General features: G+C 41.2%; 1 pseudogene; it reads right to left on the minus strand.

Moving 5' to 3' along the window:
• LOC114256623 (prolycopene isomerase 1, chloroplastic-like) overlaps nucleotides 1–15,127 on the minus strand; it is a 31,351-nt pseudogene extending 16,224 nt beyond the window's left edge.
• Between the last annotated feature and the right edge of the window lie 671 nt (nucleotides 15,128–15,798).

Genomic DNA, 15,798 nt, shown 5'->3' on the forward strand with positions numbered 1-15,798 from the left:
GCTGACCGCCTGCTTCCATTTTCTTTTGTAGTTATGGCTATGTCGGGTTTTGATGTGATTTTGGATATGGACTGGTTATCGTCATACCGGGCTGTTATTAATTGCTACCGCCAGAGGGTCACTGTATGTACCTTGAGCGAGGATTGTTTTCTTTTCTTGGGGGATCGGGTTGGTAGTGTGTTGCCACCGGTGTATGATCTGCGAGGGCGGAGTGAGCTTAGTGGTCTTCTCGTTAGCTTCATAAGTAGTGAGTGTGATGAGACCCAGATTGTACTGCCTAGAGTGGTTTGTGAGTATTCGGATGTTTTTCCCGAGGACCTTGTTAGCTTACCACCTCATCGAGAGATTGAGTTCTCTATTGATCTAGTGCCTGGCACGACGCCGATTTCTATGGCACGATATCGTTTTGCCCCAGCCGAGTTGAGTGAGTTGAAGATTCAGCTCCAGGAATTGCTAGATAAAGCCTTTATTCACCCTAGTGTTTTACCGTGGGAAGCACCGGCCCTCTTTGCTAAAAAAAAAAGATGGTGCCTTGAGACTTTGTATTGATTACCGGAAATTGAATTGGGCTACGGTTAAGAATAAGTACCCTATGCCCCGTATTGATGATTTGTTTGACCAGTTGAAAGGGTCCCGTTGTTTTTCTAAGATAGACTTGAGATCCGGTTACCATCAGTTAAGGGTCAAGGAGGAGGATATTCCGAAGACGGCATTCTGTATGCGATATGGCCATTTTGAGTTTCTAGTGATGTCTTTTGGGCTCACCAATGCACCGGCAGTGTTTATGGATTTGATGAACCGGATATTCCGGGAATTCTTAGATCGCTTTGTGGTCGTCTTTGTGGACGACATTCTGATCTTTTCACCGTCTGAGGAGGAGCACGAAGAACACTTAAGAGTGGTGCTTGAGTTGCTTAGAGCCCATAGGCTGTACGCCAAGTTTGGGAAGTGTGAGTTCTGGCTAGGAGAGGTCAAGTTCTTAGGCCATGTGGTCTCCGGAGAAGGGGTGTCTGTTGATACATCCAAGATTGAGGCAGTGCAGGATTGGGCACAGCCTAAAAGTGTTTTTGAGATCTGCAGTTTTCTGGGATTAGCTGGGTATTACCACCGGTTTGTGAAGGATTTCTTCAAGCTAGCGTCGCCGTTGACTAGGTTAACGCGGAAAGCGGTCAAGTTTGTGTGGAGTGAGACTTGTGAAAATTCATTCTAAGAGTTGAAAGTTAGACTTACTACCGCCCCAGTGTTGATTATTCCAGAGAGAGGTAGTCTATGGCTCGCGGCAGTTGAAAATACACGAGAGGAATTACCCTACACATGACCTAGAGTTAGCAGCTGTGATTTTTGCCTTGAAGATCTGGAGGCACTACCTTTATGGTGAGAGATTCGAGGTATTCTCGGATCATAAGAGTCTGAAGTATCTGTTTACACAGAAAGACTTGAACTTGAGGCAGAGGAGGTGGATAGCGTTTATTGAGGATTACGACTTTGAATTGCACTATTATCCGGGGAAGGCCAATGTTGTGGCCGATGCCCTTAGCAGGAAATCCATCAGTGATATAGCTTGTATAGCCATCCGGGAGTGGGAGATGTTGGGTGCACTTGGCAAGTTTGATTTGCTTCTGAGCGAATCTGTTGAGGCTGTGGCCTTGTTTCTTGTTGTTGCGCAGCGTACACTTGTGAGTCGAGTGTTAGAGGCACAGAGAGGTGACCTTGAGGTAGAATCCCTCCGAGAGAAGATCTCCAGTGGGAAGGTTGAGAAGGGTTTGACTGTGTATCCTGACCTGAGTGTGAGATACCGAGACCGTTTATTTGTGCCGGAGTCTTGCCGAGAGGAGGTACTCCGAGAGTTTCACCACTCATGCCTTGCGGTGCATCCGGGAGGCACCAAGATGTATCATGATTTGGGTCGCTAGTTTTGGTGGCGGGGTGTGAAGAAGGATGTGGCAGTTTTTGTGTCTAAGTGCCTTACTTGTCAGCAAGTGAAGGTCGAGCATCAGAGGCTAGCGGGTTTATTACAACCCTTGCCTATTGCCGAGTGGAAATGGGAGCATGTCACTATGGACTTCGTTGTAGGTCTTCCGAGGACTTAACGGGGTAGTGATGCTATTTGGGTGGTTGTAGACCGGTTGACTAAGTCGACGCACTTCATCCCTATGCACGTGAGAGATTCGGTAGATCATCTTGCTGACTTGTATATTCGGGACATAGTGAGGTTGCACGGGGTCTCAATGTCGATCGTTTCAGATAGAGATCCACATTTTACCGCTAGGTTGTGGCAGAGTTTGCAGAGTGCCTTGGGCACTAGATTGACCTTTAGCACAGTTTATCATCCTTAGATTGACGGGCAGTCCGAGCGTACTATTCAGATCCTTGAAGATATGCTTCGAGATTGTGTTCTTGACTTTAGTGGGTCGTGGGAGAGGCAACCCTTGGTGGAGTTTGCCTACAACAACAGTTTTCAGTCCAGTATTGATATGGCACCGTTTGAGGCCTTGTATGGCCGACCTTGTAGGTCTCCAGTTTGTTGGGCCGAGGTGGGTGATGCACCTTTGTTGGGCCCGGATTTGGTGAGGGAAACGACGGAGAAGGTTGAGCTTATCCGTAGGAGGCTTGTTACAGCCCAGAGTCGTCAGAAATGTTATGCCGACCGTAGGAGGAGGCCTTTGGTATTTGAGGTGGGTGATCATGTCTTCTTGAAAATATCGCCTAGGCGGGGTTTGATGAGATTTGGTAAGAGTGGGAAGTTGTTCCCTTGGTTTATTGGCCCTTTTGAGATCCTTGAGAGGATTGGCGAGGTTGCCTACCGTTTAGCTTTGCCGCCGCAGTTGTCTGGAGTTCATGACATGTTTCATGTTAGTATGCTTCGGAAGTACGAGCTGGACCCATCACATGTATTGGATTGGACCGACTTAGAGGTTGATGAGGATGCCTCGTATGAGGAGAGACCGGTGCGGGTCTTGGATAGGCGGGACCAAGTCTTGCGAGGCAAGACCATTCCCTTGGTAAAAGTTTTGTGGAAACATCACGGAGTGGAGGAAGCCACGTGGGAACGTGAGTTAGAGGTCCGTGAGAAATATCCGGACTTGTTTGCAAATGTTTAACCATGTATTGGGGATTTTGTTGTATTGTTAAACTTTAAGAACATTGAATATGTCTTAAGTCGTAAAACATTGTATACATTTTTGTTTGTGGAAGTATTGTGAAATGTCACGACCCCAAACCGCCCCTAGTAGTTTGGTGTCGTGATGGCCAGTAATCCGAGATTACCGAAGGCCAACTTACAAAATTCACACACGATCAGAGTATAAATATATGGGGCTAACATGTGCGGAAACATTAATTCAAAATACAGGTAGTCCATAAGAGCAGTGCATAAGTCAAATGAAATGGCATACATCTTTACATAGCTTTTAAAACTTGAATACAAATAAAATAAAGTACAAAATACATGTTACATCTTGATAAAAGGCTTCTCGAGCCGACATGTTCAAAATACATAAGCTTCAAAATTGCCGACATAAACAAAACACTTGAGCTACAAATCATAGAACATAATCTTCAGGATTGCCGACATCCTTACAACCGTCATAACATGCATACAAAACACACATCTCGGCGTAGCCGACTTCTTGCTTTTTACCTACATATATACATAGGGAGGGTGAGCTTGGATACTCAGTGAATGGTATAAATAATAAAGAGGTTAAATAAATGATTGCCGAGGTCTTTTCAAAACAATACATAGTATATCTTTGTCAAAACCAAACTTATCATAGCTTGTACAAAACATGAGATAAATCTTGTTCATCAAACATGATCTTACAAAACTTACTTGCTTAACATATGTCAAATCTTATAACATAACATCGGCATAACCTTGGTCTTTCAAAACTTACTCACTTACTTACAAGACCCACGCGGTAAACCGCCAGTGGCAAAACAAGACCAAGCAAGAAGGCCCGTAGCCCTTTAACACTTGGGTGCTGCGCAAGTTTAGAGTCCTCCAGCACAAGGGACCTATGTTACAAGAGCCCATAGCCCTTTAACACTTGGGTGCTGCGCAAGTTTAGAGTCCTTCAGCACAAGGGACCTATGTTACAAGAGCCCGTAGCCCTTTAACACTTGGGTGCTGCGCAAGTTTAGAGTCCTCCAGCACAAGGGACCTATGTTACAAGAGCCCGTAGCCCTTTAACACTTGGGTATACATCAAGGGTGCTGCGAAAGTTTAGAGTCCTCCAGCACGAGGGACTTTCCGAGAAGGTCAAAACAAAGCTTACTTGATACATTGCCATTCAAAACAAAGCTTACACTTGATTCATAAAATAGGGATATCATTCATGCTTAACAAATACTTTTATCAAAACAAGGCAAAGCTTTATCAAAACCTTAAGAACATGACTTTATTAAAAATACCACTCACATTAGTTCTTGGGACGTCGGGGTCAAGGCAAAGGTCCAAGTCCTACAAACACATGGCAAAGCATACTGAACATACTTCTCAAAACAGGTCTCACATGTATGCAAATGATCTGGGGAAAGCATGCTGGAAGTCAAAACACTGTTTTTCATGTCAGGAAGACATGCTGGGTACCAACCAGGTCTTTGCCGAGGTCCCACACCTCCTGGCCGAGGTGTGGCTACCTAGGCTTCGGCATGCGGCAGCATGCCGAGGTGCGCAAAAGACAACTAAAGGTGTAAGTGATCATGCAAGGTAGGCCAAGGTGAGATACGATACTTGGCCTAAGTGTGAGGTCTAGGTAAGAGTGGTCTCGGCGACTACACCTCGGGAAGTGAAGTCTGAAGATCTGGGTTTCCACCCGTGAAGAACAGGAAGAACATGAACATGAAGAACATGAGGAATATGAATGCCAAAATCATAACTTCTTTATTTACAAAATCTGGGATTTCAAGCTATGAGTTCGAAAACATGGACCTGGGTACCCATACTTGAAAATCATATGAAAACAAACACAAAAGCATGGATCTTGGCATGAACTTTCGGATCGAAACATGGCTTTTCTTGAAAAACACATGAATACTATTTTCTCTTTCTAAAACCGAACTTCAAAGCAATGCATGGCTTACAAATCATATTAAATCATGCAATGCAATAACATGAACATAAAGAACAACAAGAGCGGATCAAGAATCTAACCTTAGAACACGGATCTAACGGTTCGATCTCTAGGAATCAAGCTTAGAAATCCACTCTCCTTCAAGAACTCTTCTCCCTCTCCTAGAGCTTCTCTCTCTTCTCTTCAAACAAGTTTAGGAACAAATGATGGGTTTCTCTCTCTGCCGGCTGACTTAACTCTCAGCTCGGACACGTGGCAGCGACTGGTTGGTTCTCTTCAAAAAGGTGATAGATTGACAAGACAAGACTATGACAAAGCGTATCTAACAAGCTACTCGGCAAAGCACTCCGGCAAGGGGTGACATCGGCTAACAACAAGACTTCGGCAACTAAGGTGACAATGACCTCGGCTAGGAAGGACAACACTTGACTAAGCTGTGCCACACCTTGGCCTAGATGTGCCACACCTCGGTCTAGGTCATACCACTCCAGGACAAGATCATTCAGGTGCAAAGGTAACATCTCGGCCTAGATGATACACATCTCGGCCTTGGTGATTCACACCTCGGCCTAGATAACGCCATCTCGGCCAATATGTCAGGGCGAATGTGGAGGTCAAACGAAGGGGTTCCAAGATACTTCTAGACTGAAGATGACCTCGGCTTGGAATGATCTAGGCGTAACGTAACCTTGGCTTGGCATAACTTCGGCTAAACATAACTTAGGCTTAAGGCACCAAGGAAGGAACAAAACAGGCACACAACACTTAGACAACACTTCGACAAATCACATAAACACGAAACAAGGCAAGATTCATGAATGCAAACTTAACAAGACAAAGCTACATAAACGAACTCGAACATGACTACAACATGAATATGGGTTGCTACAACAATCTTAACATGGAAAAACATATAAATGCATGCAAGCATGACTAAGCCATAAATGTGGGTTGTTACATCCTTCCCCCCTTAAAGAAGTTTGGTCCCCAAACTTCACTTACCTTGTTCCCAAAACGTCTCCGGATGTCAAGTTCTCCTCTCTGCTTACCCTCTCTAGCCTTTACCTTGGGACAATCCTTAATACGATGACCCTTCTCACCGCATACGAAACATGCTCCAGTCGCCCGAAGACAAACCCCAAAATGTAGCTTCCCGCAACTCGCACACGTCGGCCTGGTGTTACCTTCCTGATTCGTGTTGTTGGTACTGTCCTCCTCTGTCTTCTCCTCGGCATCATTCGGGTCTGCTTCTTCTTCGCGATAGTCGTAGGTCTGCCTCTTCCTCTGATTCTTCCCCGAACTTTGATTTCTGTTCAGGTTGACTTCTGCAAGGATGGCTTTATCTAACACTCCAGCATACGTCGGCATGTCGAGCAGATTAACCTGATCTTGTATTGGCCCTCAAAGTCCACTCTCAAACTTCCTAGCTTTCCTGTATTCATTGTCGACCATGTGGGGTGCATACCTTGCCAACTCGGTGAAAGCACGATCATACTCTGCCACTGTTTTGCTACCCTGTGTCAACATCTGAAATTCTGTAGTCTTGCGATCTCGGACACTGAGTGAAAAGTGCTTGACGTAGAACAGCTCCAAAAATCCAGCCCAAGACAAGTCTGGGTTACCTTCTCAGATCATCATCCACCATCTACGAGTGTCGTCTTCCAATGTGAATGCTGCTAATGACACCTTTTGAGCGTCGGTGCTAGGAAAAACCTCGAACAACTTCTCCATCTCAAGAACCCATGCTTCTGCCTTCATCGGCTCTATACCTCCATGGAACTTCGGCGGTTTCATCTTCTTGAATTCTCTGATCAAGGTCAACGTGTCATCTCCATACAAAGCTGGCTGCGGAGGCACTTGTGGTACTGGCGGTGGTGGAACTGCATGTCGGCCATCTGCCTGCTCGGCCTGGGTGGAGGTGGTACCAGTGTTCTGCTGCCTTGCTTGCCTTAACTCATCGGCCAAACTTTCAACCAATCTTTCTAATCTGTCTATTCTGTCCTCGGATTGATCTCGGCCAACTGGGGGTCTACCTCTTCTCATGATGCTAGGAATATGCAGGATGCGACTCTTAGAACAAAATGAACAAATGAACATGTATGCAAGTGAACATGATCATGGCGATGTGATAAATGCTTATGCCGAGATAATGCACACCTTGTCAAGTAGCAAGCAATATGATGCAACCCTAAAATCATTCTAAAGGACATCCTATGCTCTTTAGGACTAGAAGTGTGAGAATAACGTATTATAAGGAACTTGTGCTTTGATACCATTCTGTCACGACCCCAAACCGCCCCTAGTAGTTTGGTGCCGTGATGGCCAGTAATCCGAGATTACCGAAGGCCAACTTAGAAAATTCACACACGATCAGAGTATAAATATATGGGGCTAACATGTGCGGAAGCATTAATTCAAAATACAGGTGGTCCATAAGAGCAGTGCATAAGTCAAATGAAATGGCATACATCTTTACATAGCTTTTAAAACTTGAATACAAATAAAATAAAGTACAAAATACATGTTACATCTTGATAAAAGGCTTCTCGAGCCGACATGTTCAAAATACATAAGCTTCAAAATTGCCGACATAAACAAAACACTTGAGCTACAAATCATAGAACATAATCTTCAGGATTGCCGACATCCTTACAAGCATCATAACATGCATACAAAACACACATCTCGGCGTAGCCGACTTCTTGCTTTTTACCTACATATATACATAGGGAGGGTGAGCTTGGATACTCAGTGAATGGTATAAATAATAAAGAGGTTAAATGAATGATTCCCGAGGTCTTTTCAAAACAATACATAGTATATCTTTGTCAAAACCAAACTTATCATAGCTTGTACAAAACATGAGATAAATCTTGTTCGTCAAACATGATCTTACAAAACTTACTTGCTTAACATACGTCAAATCTTATAACATAACATCGGCATAACCTTGGTCTTTCAAAACTTACTCACTTACTTACAAGACCCACGCGGTAAACCGCCAGTGGCAAAACAAGACCAAGCAAGAAGGCCCGTAGCCCTTTAACACTTGGGTGCTGCGCAAGTTTAGAGTCCTCCAGCACAAGGGACCTATGTTACAAGAGCCCATAGCCCTTTAACACTTGGGTGCTGCACAAGTTTAGAGTCCTTCAGCACAAGGGACCTATGTTACAAGAGCCCGTAGCCCTTTAACACTTGGGTGCTGCGCAAGTTTAGAGTCCTCCAGCACAAGGGACCTATGTTACAAGAGCCCGTAGCCCTTTAACACTTGGGTATACATCAAGGGTGCTGCGAAAGTTTAGAGTCATCCAGCACGAGGGACTTTCCGAGAAGGTCAAAACAAAGCTTACTTGATACATTGCCATTCAAAACAAAGCTTACACTTGATTCATAAAATAGGGATATCATTCATGCTTAACAAATACTTTTATCAAAACAAGGCAAAGCTTTATCAAAACCTTAAGAACATGACTTTATTAAAAATACCACTCACATTAGTTCTTGGGACGTCGGGGTCAAGGCAAAGGTCCAAGTCCTACAAACACATGGCAAAGCATACTGAACATACTTCTCAAAACAGGTCTCACATATATGCAAATGATCTGGGGAAAGCATGCTGGAAGTCAAAACACTATTTTTCATGTTAGGAAGACATGCTGGGTACCAACCAGGTCTTTGCCGAGGTCCCACACCTCCTGGCCGAGGTGTGGCTACCTAGGCTTCGGCATGCGGCAGCATGCCGAGGTGCGCAAAAGACAACTAAAGGTGTAAGTGATCATGCAAGGTAGGCCAAGGTGAGATACGATGCTTGGCCTAAGTGTGAGGTCTAGGTAAGAGTGGTCTCGGCGACTACACCTCGGGAAGTGAAGTCTGGAGATCTGGGTTTCCACCCGTGAAGAACAGGAAGAACATGAACATGAAGAACATGAGGAATATGAATGCCAAAATCATAACTTCTTTATTTACAAATCTGGGATTTCATGCTATGAGTTCAAAAACATGGACCTGGGTACCCATACTTGAAAATCATATGAAAACAAACACAAAAGCATGGATCTTGGCATGAACTTTCGGATCGAAACATGGCTTTTCTTGAAAAACACATGAATACTATTTTCTCTTTCTAAAACCGAACTTCAAAGCAATGCATGGCTTACAAATCATATTAAATCATGCAATGCAATAACATGAACATAAAGAACAACAAGAGCTGATCAAGAATCTAACCTTAGAACACGGATCTAACGGTTTGATCTCTAGGAATCAAGCTTAGAAATCCACTCTCCCTCAAGAACTCTTCTCCCTCTCCTAGAGCTTCTCTCTCTTCTCTTCAAACAAGTTTAGGAACAAATGATGGGTTTCTCTCTCTGCCGGCTGACTTAACTCTCAGCTCGGACACGTGGCAGCGACTGGTTGGTTCTCTTCAAAAAGGTGATAGATTGACAAGACAAGACTATGACAAAGCGTATCTAACAAGCTACTCGGTAAAGCACTCCGGCAAGGGGTGACATCGGCTAACAACAAGACTTCGGCAACTAAGGTGGCAATGACCTCGGCTAGGAAGGACAACACTTGACTAAGTTGTGTCACACCTTGGCCTAGATGTGCCACACCTCGGTCTAGGTCATACCACTCCAGGACAAGATCATTCAGGTGCAAAGGTAACATCTCGGCCTAGATGATACACATCTCGGCCTTGGTGATTCACACCTCGGCCTAGATAATGCCATCTCGGCCAATATGTCAGGGCGAATGTGGAGGTCAAACGAAGGGGTTCCAAGATACTTCTAGACTGAAGATGACCTCGGCTTGGAATGATCTAGGCGTAACATAACCTAGGCTTGGCATAACTTCGGCTAAACATAACTTAGGCTTGAGGCACCAAGGAAGGAACAAAACAGGCACACAACACTTAGACAACACTTAGACAAATCACATAAACACGAAACAAGGCAAGATTCATGAATGCAAACTTAACAAGACAAAGCTACATAAACGAACTCGAACATGACTACAACATGAATATGGGTTGCTACAGCAATCTTAACATGGCAAAACATATAAATGCATGCAAGCATGACTAAGCCATAAATGTGGCTTGTTACATGAAACTTGCCTTGAAATGGAAGTTTAAAATAACATTGTATATGTTGAATGTGTTGTTGAAATGGAAATATATCATGAACATTGAGTATGATATGGAATTGTGAATCATGTATATTGGAAATTGTTGGATTTGAAAGAAACGCATGTTGATAATGCATGTTGTAGTATATCTTGTGAAATGCCTCTTGAATAGAGATGGGATGACTGGTAATGGTCAAGATGTGGAATGTTGAACTATGATGTTATTGAGAATTGAAAAAAAAAAAAAAAAAAAAAAAACTTGTTTTTGAAAAACTTGTACATAATTTCGGGGACGAAATTCTTTAAGAATGGGAGGTTATAGCGACCCTGGTTTTCCGTCCATTGATTAGTGTAATCCGGACTTGGTTCCGTGGATGTTGGTTGTTGTATATACCTTGTTTCCGTCCTTCAAAACTTTGTATTTGAGTTATAGGATGTTTTGGGCAAGTTTGTTACAGGTTGGGTGTGATTGGCAGCAAATGGTTGTGGCCCAGAATTTTGGTTCTTCGCTCGAGCGAGCCTTTTGTCACTCAAGCGAGCTCTTTGTTTTTGGTCCTTCGCTCGAGCGAGCTTTCCTTCGCTCAAGCGAGAGTTGGGTGTTGTGTCTGGTGGCTCGAGCCAGGGTTCCTTAGCTCGAGCCTGCGTCTGCGTCTGGTTCTAGACCAGAGAGTTGCATTTCTTGGCTCGAGCGAGCGAGGTCTATGTTTTGGGTTTCTTCGCTCGAGCGAGCATTCTGTCGCTCGAGCGTGCTTCTGGGTTGCAGACTTGAAGGTTTGGATTGTTGGCTCGAGCGAGGCTTTCTACGCTCGAGCGAGGCTTCTTTGTGTCTGAGCGACCACTTCTTCGCTCGAGCAAGCCTGTATTATATCAGTAGACAGCAGCAGGTAAACACTTCACTTTTTCATCCCTTTTGATTTCAAAACCCTAGATTCAGCTCTCTCTTTCTCTACACTTAACTTCTCTCTAGGGTTTCATCTATTTTTAGTGTGTTTTTACCTTAAGTTCTTTGTAAGAAAGGTAGAGGGTCGCGAGGGCTTTGTTTTAATCTGAACAATAGTGGATTTGGAGCACTTTGGTTTTTCCTCATCTACTCCTTTGGGCTTCTAATTTCGAGGTAGGGATACCCTACTCCATCTTATGAGTTTTGTCTTTAAATTTGGTCATTTTTATTAGTTGGTGATGTTGGGTAATTTTGGGAAAAGTTAGAGTTGTTGTGTAATTTATAAAAGAGGGGTTTTCAAATATTAAAAACCCATGTGCATGTAAGACTTGGAAAATGGCATTATTAGTGTCAAATTGAGGAAATTGAACCTTAGGGTTGATTTTTGGTAAAGGGGGAGAATGCCCTAATTATTGTGATAAATTAATTGGTATAATTAATTTGGGAAAGCATGAAATTGAGTTGAAATCCATGAAATTGGGAAATTATGGGATTGAATTGTGTAGTTGGATTAATTTATCACTCACCTATGTAAATGATGATATTATATCTGTTGATGCATTTATCTTCTTTTAAGAAATAACTGCTTTGGGCTATCAGTGGAGGATAGTCTTGATTGTTGTAGATACTACATGTTGATTAGGGAAAATCAAAACTAATCATATTGAATATGTCATGGAATATGATGGTTGGAATAATACATCAAATATGTGTATTTATTGATCCTTGTATATGATAATTGTTTATATACTTGGAATATGTGTAATGTGTGGAAAGAGATAGGGGATGTACTCCATGGTTTGACGAAAGATAGGAGATGGACTCTCAAACCTGTTTGGGAGGAGATAGGGGATGGACTCCATTGATACAGCAAATACGTGTATCAGACTGAAGTGTTAATACAGCAAATATGTGTATTAAATGGAAGTGTTAATACAGCGAATATGTGTATTAATTGAGGCATGGAAGTGTTTTAATTGTGAATTGTAAACTCATTTGAATGTTGAATCAAAAAAAGTGTTTTAATGTGAGATGTAGTCTCATTGAAATGTTTGGCCAGGTTCTGAGCCACGTTTATGAAATAATTTGATAAGTAAAGGAAAATGGATTGTAACATGGACATGATTGTCATGGAACTGTATTGTGATATAAATTGGTTTATAAGTGCTAACCATCTATCAAATGCTATTATTTAGACATTGCTTATATCTGGTTTAGTATATCTCTACTGGGTTGTGGCTCACCCTATATGGGACATCATTTTCAGGTCCAGGTGACATGCCACCTCCAAGGACATAACTTGGGAGGTTCTAGGAGTTGAAGACTCTTGTTGTTGTTTTGTTATCTTTTTGGTGTATTACATGTAAATTCAAGCCAAGGGCTTAATGTATTTTGAGTTAGTACTCTTCTTTTTTTTTTTTTGTAACCAAGTGTTGGCTTTGAAAGTTGTAAGCCCTTAGGGCATTTACTTTTGTTGTCAACATGTAATACTTTTGTACTTAACTACTCTGATGAATGGAAAGATGTTTATTCTCTTGTGTCTATGCATGTCAAGAATGTTGGGTTTTATGTATTATTTTGAGGGCGTTACATTCTTGCAGCTTCCACGTAGAATCTATGCTAAAAAGAGACAAATCCATTAATCATCACTTCATCAGTTTTTACAGTAACCTTAGGAAATAGCATACACTTGATTGTTAAAGACAAGCACCATACACCTCCAAAAATTCTTGTGTCCATCGAAAAGTTCTTACACAGATGGAATAGACAGAAAATATGCTATCACAGATTACATAAAAAGGTTAATTAATGAGAATGAAGCAACACAAGGAATTGTGTTTAATGACGTCAATGCAATGACATAAAATGTATTCCACAAAGAAAGTACAACATCCATTGAGAAGTAGAACCATTCCGGCCCTTCACTGAATAGTCAACCACCCACTGTGACCAAAAATCAGCTCAGCATTTCGTCATCAACAGTGATGATGAATAGCTAGACAGGATAGGATAAATGGATAAGGAAGTGAAAGGTTAAATTTTAAATAATTGTAGATCCCAGAGAGAAGTATAGAATATGTTTATTTGCTTGGTAATCTAAATTGCCACATGACTAATTCTTTCATTTCCTTGCAAGCACACAGTTTGTTTATATTCTTTTCATTCATTTCCATACTATATAGCCAGACAACGAAGAACTTCCTTTCAAGCAATTGAACACACGGCAAGGAGATAAATGTTGCTACTGCATTCTTTTTGCTTTCACTAGGTTTAGCCCTACCAGCCGTCGTAACTAACCTCAGCAAAAAGGCGCTCACCACCACTCCTTCCCACTTCAAATTCTCTTTTTTTTATTTATTTATTAATGATACTAGTACTGAGTTGCATCCCCTCTATCAGTTTATGTTTGGGTTGCACCTTTTCTATTATTAGCTTAAGTTTTTTTGAAGAGTCAGTTGTTTGCATTTTTTTTTATTTATATAAATAAATATCTTTGGCATAATTAAAGGGAGGATTTCAAATATATAAAAAACATTATCATGAACTACATTATTGAAGGAAGAACTTCATAAAATATTTAAATATATATATTTGTCATCATGTGCTACATTATATTATTAATTGTCCATCACATAAATTATGATGAATTAAGTTGTCCAGTGTGGAATTCAGAAGGTAATAAATAAATAAAAAGAGCCTCAGGATGTAGTTCAATCATTTTTCAGTTGTATTTTTCTTTTACAGATGTGTGGGTGTATTTTCATGTGGGTATAGTTGCATATCACTAATGGAAGTCGATATAGCTGCAAGCTATAGGCCAGCTTCTAGCCGCTCAATAGTTCAAATAGTATAAAGGTTTGGCTACTCTCAAGTTAGCCATCTCAATTTGAAAGCATTGGGCTTGGTAGGCCCATTTTGGGACCAATTTCGGTGATTCTAACCGTTCACTTTTTAAGACTCGTTGAGTAGAATATTCATGCAAAAAGTCAAGATGATCAAATATCGATATCTATATGTTTGAATCAAATTTGTATTACAAAAAAATGAATGGCTATTCTTGAAATTATATGTCATCCATTTTTTTAAAACAAATATGATTCAAATATATAGCTACTGATGTCCAATTATCTTGATTTTTTGCATGAATATTCTACTCAACAAATCATAAAAAATGAACGGTTTTGATCATATATTGGTTCCAAAATGGGTAATGATCTCTCCAGTTGAGATGACAACTTGAGAGAAGCCAAACTAAATATGATCTTTTCTTGTCTATAAAGTACAACCAAGCCCCAGTAAATGCCATGTAATGAAGTTAATTGTTGTTATCAGCAGCAATATCCTAAATACCACCTATATTCAGATAAGACTGCATTTATGTAAGAAGTAAGGTGATATGAAAAGAACAAATTACTTGTGCTAGAGGATTAGCCTGAGGACCTCTTGATTGGAATCAGGAGAACAAAGATGGACCAGAGTCGAATTTGTAGCCCTTTTTCTCAAATGAGTGAGCAGCACCCCCAAGCAAACTATGGCTTTCTAAGACTAAAACATCTTGCTAGTATCTAGATAGAAGTCCTGCACAACATAGTCCAGCAATTCCACTACCAATTACGACAACGTCTGCCTCTGGCTTGCCTGCAGATAATTCGACAAAGTGTTCCTTTAAATTAGAGGACCTAACTAATGCTGAGGAAGCAATTTAAACTCTGAAGAATCTTTCCACTATCATGAAGCCCAAATCTTAGACTAAAATGTGCAAAATTTGGTTTTGGAATTATTTTATTTCTCTATGAAATTTTCAAGTCACGAATGAATTAAATTGGGCAATAGTTTATTTTTAACATTTCCCATTGGGAGAAAACTCTTGAATTAACTGAGGTGCACTTGCGGGAAATTCCTTACTGAGGACCTGTGCACCCTGGGGATTAGTCAGGCTTTGATCCGAACACTCCAGTGCCAATCGAAAAAACATTTCCCACATATCGAATCTAGTTGCATCATAACTTGCCACACCGACCAGAGAGTCCTAAGAGGGGCCATAAGAAGCACTAGAAGACCATAAGCTTTCTAAACAGGCAATGGCCCTTGTACAAAGAAAATCAAGGAATACATACAGACCTAACAATCACACAATGAGGTTCCCTTGCAGATGTTTACTGTTACCTCTCCTCTCTTAAACATTTCTGCTATCAAGAATTTTGTGGTTTCCACAAACCAAACTGATTTGTGGATAAGGATGTCAATGCTAGATCCATGATCAACAATGCCCCAGAATTCAAAAAAGGGTAGATGGCTATGAAAGAACTTTAGACAGTACAACAATGACATGCTTTTGGATCATGGATATGGTTGGATCATGGATATGGGTATTACTTTAGGTATTAAACTAACATTTCCTTCAAATATCCATGATCCAAACACAAGCAAATAGCACTTCTCTAAAGTAATTGTTAGCTCTCACTAATTTTGTATTGAGGACAATGCCACTATTATTATAAATAAATAAATAAATAAAATAAAAAAATTAAATATCATATAACCTCTCATGATATGTTTAGTAAACTTGGGAGCGCAATTAATTGACTGATTTAACATCAATTCAAACACTTGAAAAATGATTTTTTAATAAATTTCCCTATAATTTACCCAAAT

The sequence above is a fragment of the Camellia sinensis genome, chromosome 6 (genome assembly GCF_055761805.1).
Source record: "Camellia sinensis isolate YWXY chromosome 6, ASM5576180v1, whole genome shotgun sequence".
Lineage (NCBI taxonomy): Eukaryota > Viridiplantae > Streptophyta > Magnoliopsida > Ericales > Theaceae > Camellia > Camellia sinensis.